The following is a 17,235-nucleotide window of genomic DNA, read 5'->3' as shown; positions in this document are numbered from 1 at the left end:
TCTCCCAGAAGTTCTCCATGAAAAACTACTCAGAATTGGTCAAAACAGGATCATTGCAGCTGTTCCACTGGCTAGGTGCGTTGCATCTCACCCAAATACACTGTGGGGGTGCGTTGCATTTCAAAAGTACCTTCTGTGGGGTGCGATGGGTGAGAAATGAAAAATGGCAGTGTCATTACGCGAGGTGGAGAGGCGATGGAAGCTTCCAGAATCTTCTCCTATGACACTTGCCTCACTGAATTCAACCAAGGATGAGTAAGAGACCCTCAGTCTCCAAGTGGAAGCTAGAACTGTCAGAGAGAAGACACTAATCAAATCACAAGCTGACTCATCCCCCTTACAGATATCTATATATGGATCCCTCATCCCAGAGATCTAGGGGCTGGAATTTGCATATTGTAAGGAATTGTTGTTGGTTTCTAGAGACAAAACATCAGATTGTTGGGTGATCTAAGCTTTGTTTGAGGTGAAGAGGGGCTTCTTTGCTGGGAGGTTGATGCTGGGTCAGAACAACCGGTTGTAACTCCTCCTGGATCTTTTCTTGTTTTATCAATAAAAGCTATTTGAGTTTTCCTCCATGCTTTTGTATCATTGATGCTTGTTACATTTGTATGGTCAATTTACATCTGATCCTAGATTGTTTATGAATATAGATCCATGTATTTGTATAGTGCTATGCTTCTGTGATCTTGCAGGTACTTTGTGAAGCTAGGTGTGCAAGGGAGCAAGTAGTTGGGGACCATCAAAGAAGAGAGTGATCGAATCAAGGGATTAGTGCAAGACAGAGGTTAGTCCTTCTATTCCTCTCTATCTATAATTCATAAAGGAAAAACATAAGTAGCTTTTCTCTGTTTGTTTCTAAGGCAGCTGTCACACCTTAGTGGGATAGAGCAGTTCTATATAGACACTTTTCCCTGTAACAAAATGGCGACTCCGCTGGGGAGATAATTAGTTTGTTTGTTTATCATTCTTTGTTGTCTATTTCATAAACTTACAAGTAGCATCCGAACTGAATTTGCCATATCAAATGTAAAGTAGACAACTGCTACTTTAATCCATCTACTGGATCTGTTTATGATTTAAACAACTGATTTACAAACTATCTGACTGCCCTTGTGATAGCTCTTAGATCCTCCTTAGATCTACCCCTGATTGTTGCATTACTGATTGCTTTTTACTCGGCCAAAAACTAAGAACTGAACTGCAAACTGTGACCCGAAGACTGAACAGAGTCTCGTTTCTGGCCCAGTGCAGGTACTGTTCAGAGATTCTAAATTTCAGCACACTTCCCGAGTGGGAAACCTGCATTGCATTTCAGATTCTCTGTGTTACAGGTGCGCTGATCAGACTAGCTCTGTGCAGTTGTGGTTTCTGTGGATCATTCTTTCCAGTTCTATTCCTGATTTTTGCTGCCTGTGATCAGTGTATGTCTGTTTGAAACCCCTTTTCCTTGCTGTTATTCTGCCTCCTTTGTACAAAAGAACTGTAGATGTTTTTGTGTGTTTGTTGAGTCGTTTACAGTTCTCCTTTGCAAAAGTAACATAGTCGTACTGTCGCCCTTTGATTTGAAACTGTCGCAAGTGTCGATTTCAATCGTAGGAAAGAGTTTGATTGCTGTTGATGGTTGATTATCCTGTTACTATTGCTTTTGGTCTGAATTTGTAATTTTCTAGTGTCAAGAACGAGTGTTCATTTCAAAATCGTAAGGTGTCGTAACCGTCTCCATTTTTTATTTCAAAAAGAAGCTTGTTTATATTTGTCGCTTGAAAAGAAATTTAGATTTGTGCATCAGCTTTCTTTTTAGCATCCATATACTAAGAAAGTTGAAAAAAAAATACATGCATGTGCATTTGCATATAGACAGTTTGTTTGGCTTGATTTAGGAAAGTGCATTTACAGTGTGCTCTTTGCTCTTTGTGAAAAGATTTTGTCTTTCTTTTCCCTAGTAGCTAGGATTTTCATTGCATAAAAGAGATAAAAAGTTTGTTTATCATCTTAGATTGCATTTTAGGAATTACATCTACATCTCGTGGTGAACCCGAAAGGCAAACTTCATAAACAAGATCAACTTAAAATAAATTCAATGAATCTAACAACGCTTTGGAACTTAACACACAACATTTATAGGTCTAGGCTAGAGACATATTCCGGCGTCGTAAAGCTTGGTAACTGTTGTTCTCTCTGATGGTTGGGTGATTCCTCCACTTTGAGACGATAAGTGCCAGTACGGACTTGTGCTCCCACGTACCGTCGAGTATATTTTGGGAGACCCCTATAGGCTTAAATCCTTTATCCATAGGAAGCCGTGTCTGCCTTCCTATCGATCGCAATGCACTGAACACAACATTCGGGAAGATTGACTGCCGTACCGTAAAAAGTATTCTGCAGTTTTGCGATTGGTTTGGTACTCCCTCTACCTAGACTTCCAGAGTAGTCCCTTTCGTTCCTTTTCAGACTCCTTAACGGAAAAGGTCCATCTGAGCACTTGTCACTTCAGGCTCATTAAAAATCGAAGGCGACTAGAGTCATCTTTTGTTTTTTCTGACTCTTAAAAACTGAAAAAACAAGTTGTGTCAAAGCATCTAAAATTTATTTTAAACGGAATATTCATTACCCCTTTCCTACGTTGATCTTGGGTTGAGAAAATGGAATCCACCGACCAAGGTATTCCCCTTGGAGGAAATCCTAGTCCCTTCTCCTCTTGGGGAGATGTTGGTGCACCCCATATGGCCACATTGTCGCTTCCAGGACTGACAATTGGTTTACCTGTATGGCTCTTCCCAACCTCTGTCGTTCAGAACACCACAATTCCTGAACAATCAAATCAGCAATTAGACGAGTCCAGAGTTACCCACCAACCTTCTACTTCCTCTAATTCTTCCTCTCCTCCTTCCTCTTCGCTTGATGGGGCTGGTAAAGCCAAAAGTCAAGTACCTAAGGAGAAGAAAGAAAAGAAGAAGAAAGAGAAGAAGAAGAAGGAGCCAAAAGCGAATGGGGGCAAACAAGTGTCGTCTAGCGAAAATCCACACACTGCACCGACCAGGCCTAAATCGCCATGTGTCATTTGTAAGGGAGACCACTATCACAGAGATTGTCCTTGTATCCCTCGGATCTTAAGGGACTGGTATCCTCGTATGCACAACCTGGTGTCGTCAACCTCTGGTGATCATGTTGAAAACACACCATCAACTAGTGACAGTGAAGCCCCAAGACAAAAAGGAAAATATAGATTTCCTTGTAAACTGTGCGAAGGCGATCATGCCGTCCACCATTGTCCCTTCTTAGACGAAGCTAAAAGAGTTTTGGACGATCGTCCGGTTTCACTGTTACGACTTCCTCTTGGATATAAAAAACTCTTGCCGAGTCCATCACTAGTTGAAAATCCGGCTGGCCCGCTTAGGTGTTCGGCCGAAACACCTATCATTGAAGATAAACCATTTGAATCCATACCAGACAAAAGTCAAAAGGTCGAGGCGGCAGTTGACCCGGTCTTGCCTTCAGAGGTTCCATCTTCAGATGATACAGTCACTGAAGAGAACAAGGATTACACCGTCCAAATTCTTTTCATAAGCACAGACACTAACGAACATGGGGGCAATTTACCCGTTCCTTTACCGCAGGAAGGAAGTTCGTCAGAGTCGTACCCAGCCGTCTATTCGGTCCCACCTCCAAGCAACCTAGTTGTCTCCTTCGACTGGAATCAACTAGGCAGACCCCATTTACCAGCTAGTGTACCATTCCAAATCATTGTTCAAATATACAGAATGGTTATGGCTAGTACCATCATAGATGAGGGGGCTTCTGTGAGTATCCTTTCCTCGACTACTTGGAAAGCACTTGGTTCGCCATCGCTTTTGCCTGAGATGAGAAATCTAACAGGTTTTGATAAAGGAACCAGTCGACCGTTAGGGAACCTTCCCAATGTGCCCATAACATTGAGAGGGAAAACCGTTCACATGAACGTAATGGTAGTTCAAGGACCCCTGGATTACAATCTACTCCTTGGACGAGACTATATTTATTGCATGAGATCCATTGTCTCATCACTCTTTAGAGTGATGTGTTTTCCGCACGAAGGAAGAGTGGTCAAGCTCGTAGACTAGCTTTCATTTCCCGGATCACACATAGCAAATAGTCATATACCATCCCTGAATGGTCTTTTCACACAAGAAATGTCTCAATCTCCAGTTCGTCCACCCGATGAGAGTGAGTGATTCGAGGGGACATGACTGAAACCCAGGGGGCATGCATCCTGGTCTGCTTCGGCAGGAAAAACTTCGGGTATAGGGTAGGTTTCCACGAGAGAATATGACCTCCGTACTCCCGTTCGTGATTGGAAGGGGGAGTTGGACTGGAACAAGATTCTCTTGTCAAAGTTATGTGAGGCGGCGAGCACCGCCGCTCACCTTTGTTTATCTCGGTAGACATCGCCAGAGAAGTGTTTTGTTTGCGTTGTGGATAGAACAATCTTTGGGTAACCTGTAAGAGGTAGGCCGCTCTCGGTAAAACAAATGTTTTAACGGACTAAAGAAGTGGTAACCTTGAAACTCTGTTTTATACCTGGGGGCATGCAAGCCTTTTGGCATGCAAGCGAAGAGCGACTATTTATTTTTAAAATTTTTAGGACCTCTAACCCTTTAAACTCGTAGGATTGGTCGTCTCCTAACTTGCATAAAGAAAGGATGTGGGGAAAAAATCAAAATATTGCCGTTTATATGAGACATTCTTATCACACGACTGGATTGATCGAGCAGTGTTACCGCAAGGTTCAAGCTCGTTAAAAAATAAACATAAGACATGAGCAAATGTTTCCACCCGTGTTTAAGCTCGTTAAAAAATGAACTATTCCCCGGTAAATAACCATCATGAATGTAGTACTTCAGCCGTTAAAACCTTGGTCGTGTTTGCACCGTCACCTCCACTTTTTCATTGGCCGATCATTCACCTCCATTTGATTGTTTACCCATTTTGAGGAACAGCTGCGAAGAGTGATTTCACTAGCCATCCTTGTGACACTGCCGTGATTGGAAAATTCCAAACCTTACTTGGAATCAGCTGCTACTCATTTTATCACTCGTTCCTCAAAAGACGAGTCTCCTTTAAGCTCTTTTCAACTGACTCGTAAAATATGAAAAGATTGCCGAGCCATTGGCCTCTCCAGCTCGTTAAAGGGACAGGAAGTGCTATCCCTCCTCTAGATTTTAATCTTTTTGGACCTGAGGGATTATTACACAAAAAGATCGAGCGCTTGTTTTGTTTGGCTCGTTAAAAGTATCGAAAATCCATCCCTTCTGTATTGTTTTATACTTTTTCGGACTTAAGGGATTAGATGATGAAAAAGGAATTTTGGAGTTACCTTTACGTTCCTTTTCAAACTCTCTAAAATTGAAAAGGACCGAGTTATCTTTGTCGTTAAACTCGTTAAAAAGATTAATAGCGACAAACTTGTCTATAGACGAGAACGAGTTTCACTATCGCTAGGCTCATTAAAACATAGCGATTGGTTTGCCCGAAGGGAAAATTATAGAACAAGCATATGTTATCCTCCTCAAGCTTGACAAAAATAAAGAGGTACTGGTCAGCAATGACTGGGGAAAAATTGGGAAGAAAACTCAAAGAAACTTTGTTGGTAGCAAGTCGCTCTTGAACATGACACTTCCGCTCCGTGTCCGAGTCAGGTTGGGTTGTTTCATTCGCCGGTCACATCACCATGGTCATGCCATACCATCCACATTTGGGGTTAATGCTACCAATCCATCACATCAGTGTCGCCGGTATGTTCAAGAGAAGTCATTATGAGAATTCACCTGTGTCTCACCCACTACCATACATTATACTCCATTCTTTCATGACCGCCACCCTGAACCGTATATCACCAGATCGTCCTCACCTCCATTAAAATCATTTGCTCCGTTCCGTGTCATTGATGTGGGATTCATTAAGGCCCTCCTGTGATAGATCACTTCTTGTCGACATCAGCTCATTATCCAAGAAGTTGATCTAGGAACACCCCATTCAGTACTTTGAAGCTTGCATGCCTCAATGGCAAGTTTCTCACTTCCGGCGACAGGTTTACATCAATGGCCTTCGACCGAAAGATTTTGCATGGTGTTTGACGCCAAGTCCTTTATTCACACCACGTGAATTGTACTGCAGTACCTTTAGGGTCATTATCATTATTGGCGATTCCTCTCGCGCTTGTTAACAGTTTACATCATTGACTGGTAATCAAGCGATGTCTTTCCATGTTCGACTTCAGAACATTTCTCACATGGATCAACTTGTACTTCGAGTGAAGATCAGACGAGATTGAAGACCCCAGATCTAGTTTCATCCATCTGGGCTGCGATATATATTCAGGGAAATAAAGACATTAAATGTACATCATTGCAGCACAGATAATCATCCTACCAAAAGGATGATGCTCTACCAGAATCATCAGTCTACACTCAGACGATTGTCTGTCTTATGTACATGAAAATGAATTTATAAAGCTGAGCATGGGAATGCCCGCCTCAGCTAGATCATGAAAATATTATGAAGATAATGTATTGTATTGTATCTTATTACAGGTCTCCTCCCAGCATTGAAAGAACTTCGAATCCTCATAATAAAGCATTTCACTCGACACCAAAAGGTTAACGGCCTCATACTTTAGGGGGCAACTGTTATAGACATATTTGTGCCCTACAACCCCAAGCATGAAATGTCCATAAACCAAGGGCTCCTAAGTCCCTAAAAGTGTTGTTCTAACCCCTAAAGGAACAAGGTCAACAGATTACAGCTTCTCCCAGAAGTTCTCCATGAAAAACTACTTAGAATTGGTCAAAACAGGATCATTGCAGCTGCTCCACTGGCTAGGTGCGTTGCATCTCACCCAAATACACTGTGAGGGTGCGTTGCATTTCAAAAGTCCCTTCTGTGGGGTGCGATGGTCGAGAAATGACAAATGGCAGTGTCATTCCGCGAGGTGGAGAGGCGATGGAAGCTTCCAGAATCTTCTCCTATGACACTTGCCTCACTGAATTCGACCAAGGATGAGTAAGAGACCCTCAGTCTCCAAGTGGAAGCTAGAACTGTCAGAGAGAAGACACTAATCAAATCACAAGCTGACTCATCCCCCTTACAGATATCTATATATGGATCCCTCATCCCAGAGATCCAGGGGCTGGAATTTGCATATTGTAAGGAATTGTTGTTGGTTTCTAGAGACAAAACATCAGATTGTTGGGTGATCTAAGCTTTGTTTGAGGTGAAGAGGGGCTTCTTTGCTGGGAGGTTGATGCTGGGTCAGAACAACCAGTTGTAACTCCTCCTCGATCTTTTCTTGTTTTATCAATAAAAGCTATTTGAGTTTTCCTCCATGCTTTTGTATCATTGATGCTTGTTACATTTGTATGGTCAATTTACATCTGATCCTAGATTGTTTATGAATATAGATCCATGTCTTTGTGTAGTGCTATGCTTCTGTGATCTTGCAGGTACTTTGTGAAGCTAGGCGTGCAAGGGAGCAAGTAGCTGGGGACCATCAAAGAAGAGAGTGATCGAATCAAGGGATTAGCACAAGACAGCTCGGTTAGTCCTTCTATTCCTCTCTATCTATAATTCATAAAGGAAAAACATAGGTAGCTTTTCTCTGTTTGTTTCTAAGGCAGCTGTCACACCTTAGTGGGATAGAGCAGTTCTATATAGACACTTTTCCCTGTAACAGATAGGCAAGTTGTTTCCCCATAACCTTAGTCCCTTGATCTTTCTTTCCCTCATCTCTTTTTTGAAGTATCTTCCCAGACCATCTGCCGCCATAATGAACAAGAAGGGAGATAAGGGATCACCCTGTCTTAATCCTCTAGTGGCGTTGAAAGTCGTAGTTGGCGTCCCATTCAGCAGAATAGAGAAGTTAGGCGTTGATATCATGTTGTAAATCCAGTCTATCCATCTGTTACTAAAACCAAATGCCCTGAGAGTTGCCTTGAGGAAGTTCCAGTTTAGGCGGTCGTAGGCTTTTGACAGATCCAGCTTTATCATCATTCCTCTCTCCTTTTTTTGTTTTAGAGAATGGATCACTTCCTGGGCTACTACCAGCCCATCTAGGATTTGTCTCCCCTCCACAAAACCAATTTGTTCCAGGGAGATTATGTTAGAAAGAATTGGCTTCAGTCTTTTAGCCATCAAGGTAGAAATAATTTTATAAATTACATTACAAAGGGCTATTGGGCGAAAACCTTGGGCGTTCTCAGATTTAGCCGATTTAGGAATAAGAGTAAACAGGGTAGAGTTGAGACTCGGCCATACCTTTTGCTGTCTACGAGACTCCTCTACCACCTCCAGAATATCTTGTCCCAGGAAATGCCAGCCTGCTTGATAAAATTCCGCCGTAAATCCATCCGGTCCTGGGGCTTTATTTTTCTTCATTCCTTTTACTATTTCCTCCACTTCTTCTAGCGTTGCTGCCCTCATCAAAGCTTTATTTTGGTCTTCAGTTATTATCTTGGGAATTTCATTGCAGATCCTTCCTATTGCCTCATCTCTATTGGCTCGTGGCTCTGTCAGCAAATCTCTGTGATACTCAACTAATACCTGTTCAATTCCTTCATGTTCTGTTATTCTTTGCCCTTCTTTGTTTAAAATAGAGAAGATTTTGTTCCTTTGCCTATGTTGAACCATGGCTTGGTGGAAGAACTTTGTGTTCCTTTCTCCATCGCGGAGCCAGTTTATCCTGGACTTTTGTCTCCATAGAATTTCTTCCTGTTTTCTCCGTTCCTCTACTTGACTAATCAGTATTCCTTCTTCTCTACTCTTCTCCTCATTTTGTCCTTCTGCTATAATTTTCTGTTGTAGCTCTTCCATTTTCCACTCTAATCTTTGCTTCTCCATTAAAATGTTCCCAAACTCTTCCTTGTTCCATTTTTTTATTTTCCCTTTGAGTTCCTTGAGCTTTAGCTGAAAGGTATGCATCTTACATCTCCCTCTTTGTTGACTCTGGGTCCACCATTCCTCTACCTTCGGCATGAACTGATTATTCCTGAGCCAGAAAGCCTCAAACCTGAATGGGCGTTTGTAGGGGTTCTTCTTAATATCTATCTCCAATCTAATAGGCCAATGGTCAGAGCCCATGGCAGGTAGAATCATTGCCTCTACGAAAACATCCCTGTTTAAGATCTGTTCTGATACTAAGAATCTATCCAATCTGGATGCTATTTGATTTCTGCCTCCCCTTCTATTGTTCCAAGTATGGACCCCATTTATCGTCGGAATATCTACCAATCTTTGCTCTGTTATCATTTCACTGAAAGCCTCCATGTCTTGGTCCGGTCTACTTATTCCTCCTCTCTTTTCTCCTAGGGTTTTAATCATATTAAAGTCTCCTCCTACAATCCACGAAATCCCAGGGAAGATCCTGCGGATAGTTTGCATGTTTTTAAGGAAATTTTTGCGTTCCCTTGGGATGTGTGGGCCATAGACTCCGGTGATGAGTATCCACTCAGATGACCCTATCATTCTGAATGAGCCTGAGAGGATTCGGGGGAGGCTGACCCAATTTTTGAATTGCACCTCCTCTGGGTTCCATAGGATTGCCAGTCCTCCCGCTGTGCCTGTCGCATCTTGACCCATGACTTCATAGTGTAACTTATATTTTCTCATTATCTCTTCTAATTTTTGAGAGTTGATCTTCATCTCTTGGATTATCATTATACTAGGTTTGTCTTTCTTCACCCTATCCTTCAGATACCTCTGTTTTCCTTTACTGTTGAGACCTCTGATGTTCCAGCTTGTGACAATCATTTATAACTTTTTGGATGGTTGTTGAAATACCTCTGAGAGAGGTATGACTCTACCTGAATTTACCAGAGTTTCCCCTACCACCTGAATAGTTTCGCTCATTGGCCGTCTTCCTCTTTTCCTACCTCCTTTGCCAGAACTGCCCGTTCCCATACTCTGTGTTCCCTGCGTTCCTGTTTGTTCCAGTTGACTTGTCAGAAGGGTTCCCTTCTTCTCCTTGTATTTCTGGAACATCTCTTTGTATAACTGTTTTTGCTCCTCCGGGATGAACCTCTCATCCAAGTTCTTCCAGTCCTGTAACAACCTTTTCATTACTCGCTCCTCATCATTTCCACTCTCCTTTTGAGGATCAATCTCCATCTGTGATTGTTCTATTGATATATCTGTGTTCCCCTCTATCCCTTCTTTTTCCATGTTTCCTTGGTTTGAGTCTGTCTCCTTTGTATCTTTGGTAGAATCCATAGGTTCTTCTGCGCTTTCTTCTTTTTCCATCTCTCCTTCTTCTTCCTGGAGTACATTGAACTTGTTTTGACATTCTACTGGCACTGTTTTGGCGGTTTGTGGCCTTCTTACCGTTTCTTTCCCGGACCTTCTTTTTATTGGGATTTCCTGGAAACCCTCCTCCACTCCTTCTGTGTCTTCTGTCCTTCTCCTTTCTGCTTCTGCTTTCCTTGATGTTTCCTCTGCAACGTTCAGTGGGCATTGTTTAAAGAGATGGCCATATTCATGGCACCTTCTACACCTGAAAGGTATATGTTCGTAATCCATCGGTTGCTGCCATACTTCATCATGGTATTCTAACTCTATGTACTCCGGCAGGGGTTCTGATATGTTCATGTATACACATATCCTAGCATAGGATGTGTATCTCCCTCTCTTTGTGGTCTCTGCTACTTTGACAAATGACCCTATTGTATTGCCTATTCCTTCCAGGATCTCGGGGTCCCAAAACTCTATTGGTAAACCAAACAATCTAACCCAGATGGGTGCTGCCAACATCTTTTCTTGATCTGGATTGTAACAGTCTTCCCAGTGCCTCATGAATAAACCAGCGTTATTCATGAAATACGGACCCCCTTCAAAGGTTCTTTCCTTGTCCTCTAGATTAGCAAATATCACTGTAAAAAAGCCCTTTGCCCCCAGCTTCAGATCTATATGTCCTTTCGGTTTCCATCTTTGTTGTATCCACTTCGCCAGGTCTTTTTCAGCCGGCCAGAACCCTACAAACTTACATATTAGGGCGTGGTCCCTCATGTAGCATCTATACTCTTCAAGTTTGTTGTTCGGGATCACAAACCTCGGCTTTTTCAGGGCTCTGGGAAGGCATCTGCCTCCTAATCTTGTTTGCCATTGGTTTCCCATCACCGACGCATCCCTACTGTCTTCCTTTGATTCTCTTCGTAGTCCGCTTCCACTTGCTTCTCCCGCCGTTACGTTCTTGTAGGAGGGGATCTCTCCCCTCCCTGGATCCCCTGCCATGGCTCCTTTCAGTTCCTCCTTGATTTATGAACCTACCCTTCTCTCTTTTGTGCTATTGTTGACTTGGTTGCATGCAGGATGCTCGTCCCCTGCCCTTATCTCGACTGTTGCTTCTCTTTCCGCCTCTCCGTTGTTAACCCTAATGCTTCAGAAACCCTCGCCAATTCCCTGAACTCGGCTCCCTTCACTCCATCCTCTTTCCCGTTTTCCATTTTTCCATTATATTTAATTAAACTAGCATGTCAAAAATAAACACAAAATTTCAAAATATTTTAATTAAATTACAATTGTGAACATTAAAAATATTAAAATAAGAAACTCAATTCACAATAATAATTAAAAATATTTTAATAATATATTTTTATTTTCTATATATACGTTTATTAGGTAATGTGAGAGGTGACAAGTTTTATTTGGAAGTTGAGTAACATCCAAAGGCATATAAATCATCAAAATTACTAAATTAGGTTTTGAATTAGTGACATTCCCATTATATACTGATTTAGCTTAACAAGACATATAAATCATCAAAATTGTTAGATTAAATTTTGAATTAGTGCCATTTCCAACATAGTGATTTAGCCTGATAAATTGTAGCCATCTATTTTATTCCTCATAATCTACTTTATTTCAAATTTTTAATTGAAATAAAATTTCTAAGTCTATATAAAAATTAAATAACATTTTAATTAATATGCAATTCCATCATTTAAAAAATAGAGATTATTCCTCATAATCTACTTTTATTTCAAATTTTTAATTGAAATAAAATTTCTAGATATATATAAAAATTAAATAACATTTTAATTAATATACAATTCCATCATTTAAAAAATAAAGATTATAAATATTAGAATAAAAAAGTTAGAACATGCAAACATAAGGCTTATCATAATTTTGAACTTACATATTTTACACTTGTACTATGGTGATGGTGATTATTATTTGATTTTTAGAAAGCAAAAATTTAAATCACTAACTTTTTAAGATTTTGTTTAATCATAAAAATATTTTACGCTTGTACAATGGTGATGGCGATTATTATTTGATCTTCAGAAAGTAGAAATTTAATAAAAAAATGCTCCCTATAATTTTGTAAACCGAACTTAAAACCAATATAAAAGAATTACATTCCTCACACATATATGAGTATACACATATATAAATATGAAGAAGATTTGGCCTCTCAAAGTTAGGGGTTGTAATTTGAATTAAAAAACACGTTGTACCATGATGATGAATAACTAAAACCAATACCATTTATTTGACCTTGAAAAGTTAAGAGAATCAGTAGAACTCTTTAATATTTTATATTTCTTAATTAAACCAAAGGTCCAAAATCACTGTATTTTGCGGCCCAAACTCAAAACCAACATAAATTAGATTATGTCCAACATATGTGAGTATTAAGAGGATTTGGCCTGTGAAATTTAGGGTTGGTAATTTGAATTGAAAGGCACTTTGTACGTTTCTACAATTAGAACTTATAGTCAAGGAGGTTTTGAAAATTTAGGGTTGGTAATTTGAATTGAAAGGCACTTTGTACGTTTCTACAATTAGAACTTATAGCCAAGTAGGTTTTGAAATCAGAGAGATGCACAGTATGTGAAATGCCAGGGCTGATGTTCAAACGAATTTCACAGTGAGCAACTCTATTACAACGACGGCAAGGAGGCCGGGTACGCCGGGTACGGCGAAAACACAGCACAAGGAAACGGGCACCTTGGAAAGCAGATGGAAGCGGCAATCCCGTATTGGACTGCGGTGCAGTACTAAAATATATACAATACATGGCAACCAAACATACCTTTACATTAGGGTTCAAACTGGTTGAACTACTTCTTGCAATCATAGACAGAGCAGAAAGCCTGCAAACAAGTCACCGCCAAAAGTATCGCTGCAGCTACCAGAGAAAGGAATTTCCACGACCCAAATATGTGTTTGTTCAGAAACTCCACCACAACAACATTCCATTTTCTGTTATAATGCTTGTTAATGTCCTTTATAACCTTGTCCAGATACGCAACTTTTGTGAGACGAACGCACTTACCCATGCTGTTCCACAGACTGGCAACATCTCCTTCGCTTTGGAGGTGGTTTGAAATAATTCCGCTCTCTTTCAGCAATCTAACATCTTCTTCGCTGTCGATCATCCCGTTCATGAAATCGGTGTATCGTGTGAAAACCAGCGCACCTGGAGCCGCAGAAGCTTCAAATGCCACCAGATTTCTCAGGATTACCTCTGCGTTGGCATCCAACCTTACTTTGGGGAGGTAAAGCGTCGCAGTCTTCTCATCAAATTGTATTGTGGTGAGGTCGCCGTCGGTAGGAACGAATTTGAGTCCCGCATAATGTAAATCTGCCACAGACGGAATAGCCAGTTCATCTCTCGTGGGCGGTATAAAATTAACAGAGGATTCTTTGCCCTTCTCCTCTATTTCTCCGTCTCCTCCGTCCTCCTCAGATTTGATTTCATCTTTATGGACAAAAACACCCGAGGGTTTCTTCAAGGCGCTGAGAACGGGTATATTCTCAATAATAGAAAAAAGACGTGAGAGCAACTCTGTCACAAATTTAATCGGACCTATCTTAATAGAGGAGAGAGTCTCCCAAAGCAAACTGAAGGCTTGTGTAACTCTTGACACGACCTCGGTATCAGGCGCATCGTTTCCTTCCTCGGTTAAACTTGGACTCTGATTGCTGGAAACAGGGACGACAGCGTAATACAGCACCTCGAGCACGTGCCCTTTTTCGTTTATATGGAGCTTTGAATCTTCAGGCAACTTGAAGATGAAAGGCGATAATTCTTGGCACACAAGCCGCAGCAGGCTGGATAGCCTCTCCTCTGCCTTGGCTTTAGAGCCCAACTGCAACTCCAAAAGTGTTTGCAAAAGAAAGAGCGGCAATTGATTTTCCAGCATCATGAGATCTCTGAAAATAGAGTTGTGGGTAGAACCGGTGCCAGTCGGATGTAAGACTCGTCCCAGATCCTTCACGTCCACGTCAGAGCTTTTGTCGGCATGTCTGACATAAAACTGCAAACACTCGAGAAGAAAGGCGGCGTCCAGGGCCATGATCCATGCCAAGGTTTCCTCATTATAGTCGACGAACTTGTGATAGCAGCTCCGGATTTGCCAATCGTGCTTCCTAAATTCCTCCACAACAACAGCTTCAAACTTGCGGCCGTTGATTCTTTTCTGAAATCTACGAGCGGCTGCCAGTTTGTAGCGCTCCATATGGTGGAGCTCTGATCGGCAGTGGTGATAGGGGCCGATAGAAACGGATTGAGGTGTGTACGCTTCGGGCTTCAGTGCCAATAACTCTTTGGGCACATTAAACACGGACGCACAGAACTCGTCCTCGTCTTCTTGATCTTCTTGCAGTATATGCAGGCTTTTCTTGATCTGAATAACCCAATCATTCTCATCGACCCTCACTTGAACGGTAGTGTTGGATTCCATGTTTCGAAGTCGGAGTAAGTAACCTATAATAAACGAAATGAGAAAACTAGAAAATATACCTCCGAGAGAGTTGAGGGACTGCGCGGCATTATATGGAACTCATCTGGTAGATAAATACAGAGGATGGAGGCCTTAGCCCGTAAGGCATCGTTTCCCCTGATCTTACAAAGTATCTTCCTGTGTGTCCTTGCCTACGACAGTCACCTGGACTTTGTTGCCAGGGTAGTGTACCAAAAGGTGCTGCTTTTTTGCAACGGAGTCCTTCAATTATATACGGACACGTTATACCTACACCTACCCTATGGATTTTATGGTAATGCTGTAGGTGGAAGGTTTTCTCTTTTTTATGTATATCGAGCTAAAATCAGTGAAATTACTATTACAATGAATATTAATTCATATCTTATTTAAAAAATACAATAATTAAACAATAATTATAATGACGAATGAATTTTTTCCTGCCAAGAGAGTCAAATTTATTTGTATTGCTTTTTTCTTAATTTAAAATTAAATTAAAATCATTGCCATTGAGAATCTGTCAGTTTCACAATTTCTTTTATAATTACTACCTTTATTTTCTATTGAGCCGTTAGATAATTAATTATTAGAATGATATGATAAACTTAACCTAATATTATATATTTTTTTCTTCGTAACTTTGATAATATTATTTTATAGTTAATTTTTCTGAAAAAATAAAAAATATTTTATATTATATTTTAATCTATTCTATATAATATTATATTTATACAGAAGGTGGTTTTATTATATTTATACATTTATACAGAAGGTGTTATATTTATACAGAAGGTGGTTTTATTATATTTATACGTTTATACAGGTGGTGTCTTCTTTTAAAATTAGTCAACTCAGTTTTTTTCTTCGTAAATTTGTTAATATTATCTTATAATTAATTTTTTCCGGAAAAGTAAAAATACTTTTATAAATTATTAATATTTTTAATCTATTCAATATAATATTATATTTATAGGCCTTGTTTATTTTTTCATCTCCTTTCCACATCTATTTTAAGAGCAGATTTTAATATATATATTCTTAAACCTATACCCGAATTTTTGTCACGTGGGAGCCAATTTAAACGCTGAATTTTCAGTTCCATATGATAAAAGTAAATGCCATAATGCGCATTTGCGTACATAGTATGAAAATAAGATAATTACTCTTGAATTACAGGTTATATAAAAATAGAGAGTAAGTTAATTGATTGATTGCATGATTGAGTGTTTGAGTGTTGAGTTAAGTGATAAACAATTTTGAGTATGTGATTGAATGTAGTTGCATGTCAAGATATTTTAGGCAGTTAGCTAGTTGAAAAAAGTTTAAATACTTTTCACCCAGTTCATTGTAATTATTATATTTTGTGTGATGAATAGAAAAGTAGCAGCTCATATTTTATATGTGAATTATGTTTTGCTTTCGCTGCTTTTCCAATAAAATGGTATCAGAGCAAGATTTGAGACAAAAAAATATTGGAGCTACAACGTTAAAAGCCGCATTACATTATGTGAGTTATAAGAAAATGGAAATTTTCTCCGTTGCCGAGCCTGTTTAGTTTGCACACAGCGTAGAAAGCTTATATGTTTTTGAAAAAGCAGCCGCAGCTACGATGAACACCCATCCCCTGTGCCATCGATGAAGTGAATAGAAGCTTGCAGGTGAATTGACACAGAAATAATACAGAGTTATGTTTCAAGGTCAAGAAGTTGTTATATATGACAAGCCCCCAAGCAACCAACTGATAGCAAAGGTGCAGATGACGAGGAATAGACTCTTTCCTCTCATTTTGAATTACAGTGGTCAGGTGAGTTCTTTTACAGTTGTATGTTCTGTTGATTATTGGTTATGGCACTTTCGATTTGGACACTTGCACTTTTCTGGTTTAATATTGTTGTAGCAGAAACAGATGGTAAGAGGACTACCTCCCATCAAAGAGCCTACTAGTACTTGTGAGTGTTGCATCTTAGGAAAACAACACTCTGAAAGTTTTCCAAAGGGAGTTACATACAGAGCAAAGAAACCTCTTGAGCTAGTGCGTACAGACTTGTGTGGACCTATGAGGATACAGTCGGTTGGTGGAAGTTGCTACTTCCTCACTTTCATTGATGACTATAGCAGAAAGACTTGGGTTTATTTTTTCACTTGTGTGGACCTATGAGGATACAGTCGGTTGGTGGAAGTTGCTACTTCCTCACTTTCATTGATGACTATAGCAGAAAGACTTGGGTTTATTTTTTGAAGCAGAAGTCTGAAACTTTTGCAAAGTTCAATGAATTCAAAGCCTTAGCAAAGAACCAAAGTGATTGATAGATCAATGTATCGAGGTCAGATCATGGTGGAGAATATGACTCAAAGGCATTACATGATTACTGCAAACAACATGGGATCAGAAAACAATTTACAACCAGGTACACACCGTAGTAGAATGGTGTAGCATAGAGAAAAAAATAGGACAATTATGAACATGGTAAGAAGCATGTTGAAAGGCAGAAACTTA

General features: G+C 40.1%; 1 pseudogene; it reads right to left on the bottom strand.

The window, feature by feature from the left end:
* Nucleotides 1–12,778: 12,778 nt before the first annotated feature.
* Nucleotides 12,779–14,791, bottom strand: LOC149193264 (putative UPF0481 protein At3g02645 pseudogene; annotated as a pseudogene).
* Nucleotides 14,792–17,235: the final 2,444 nt, after the last annotated feature.

This window comes from Pinus tabuliformis, chromosome 2_2 (genome assembly GCF_031772625.1).
Source record: "Pinus tabuliformis cultivar Carrire ecotype Pingquan chromosome 2_2, CPIR1, whole genome shotgun sequence".
Lineage (NCBI taxonomy): Eukaryota > Viridiplantae > Streptophyta > Pinopsida > Pinales > Pinaceae > Pinus > Pinus tabuliformis.
This window is presented reverse-complemented; position numbering and strand designations above follow the sequence as displayed.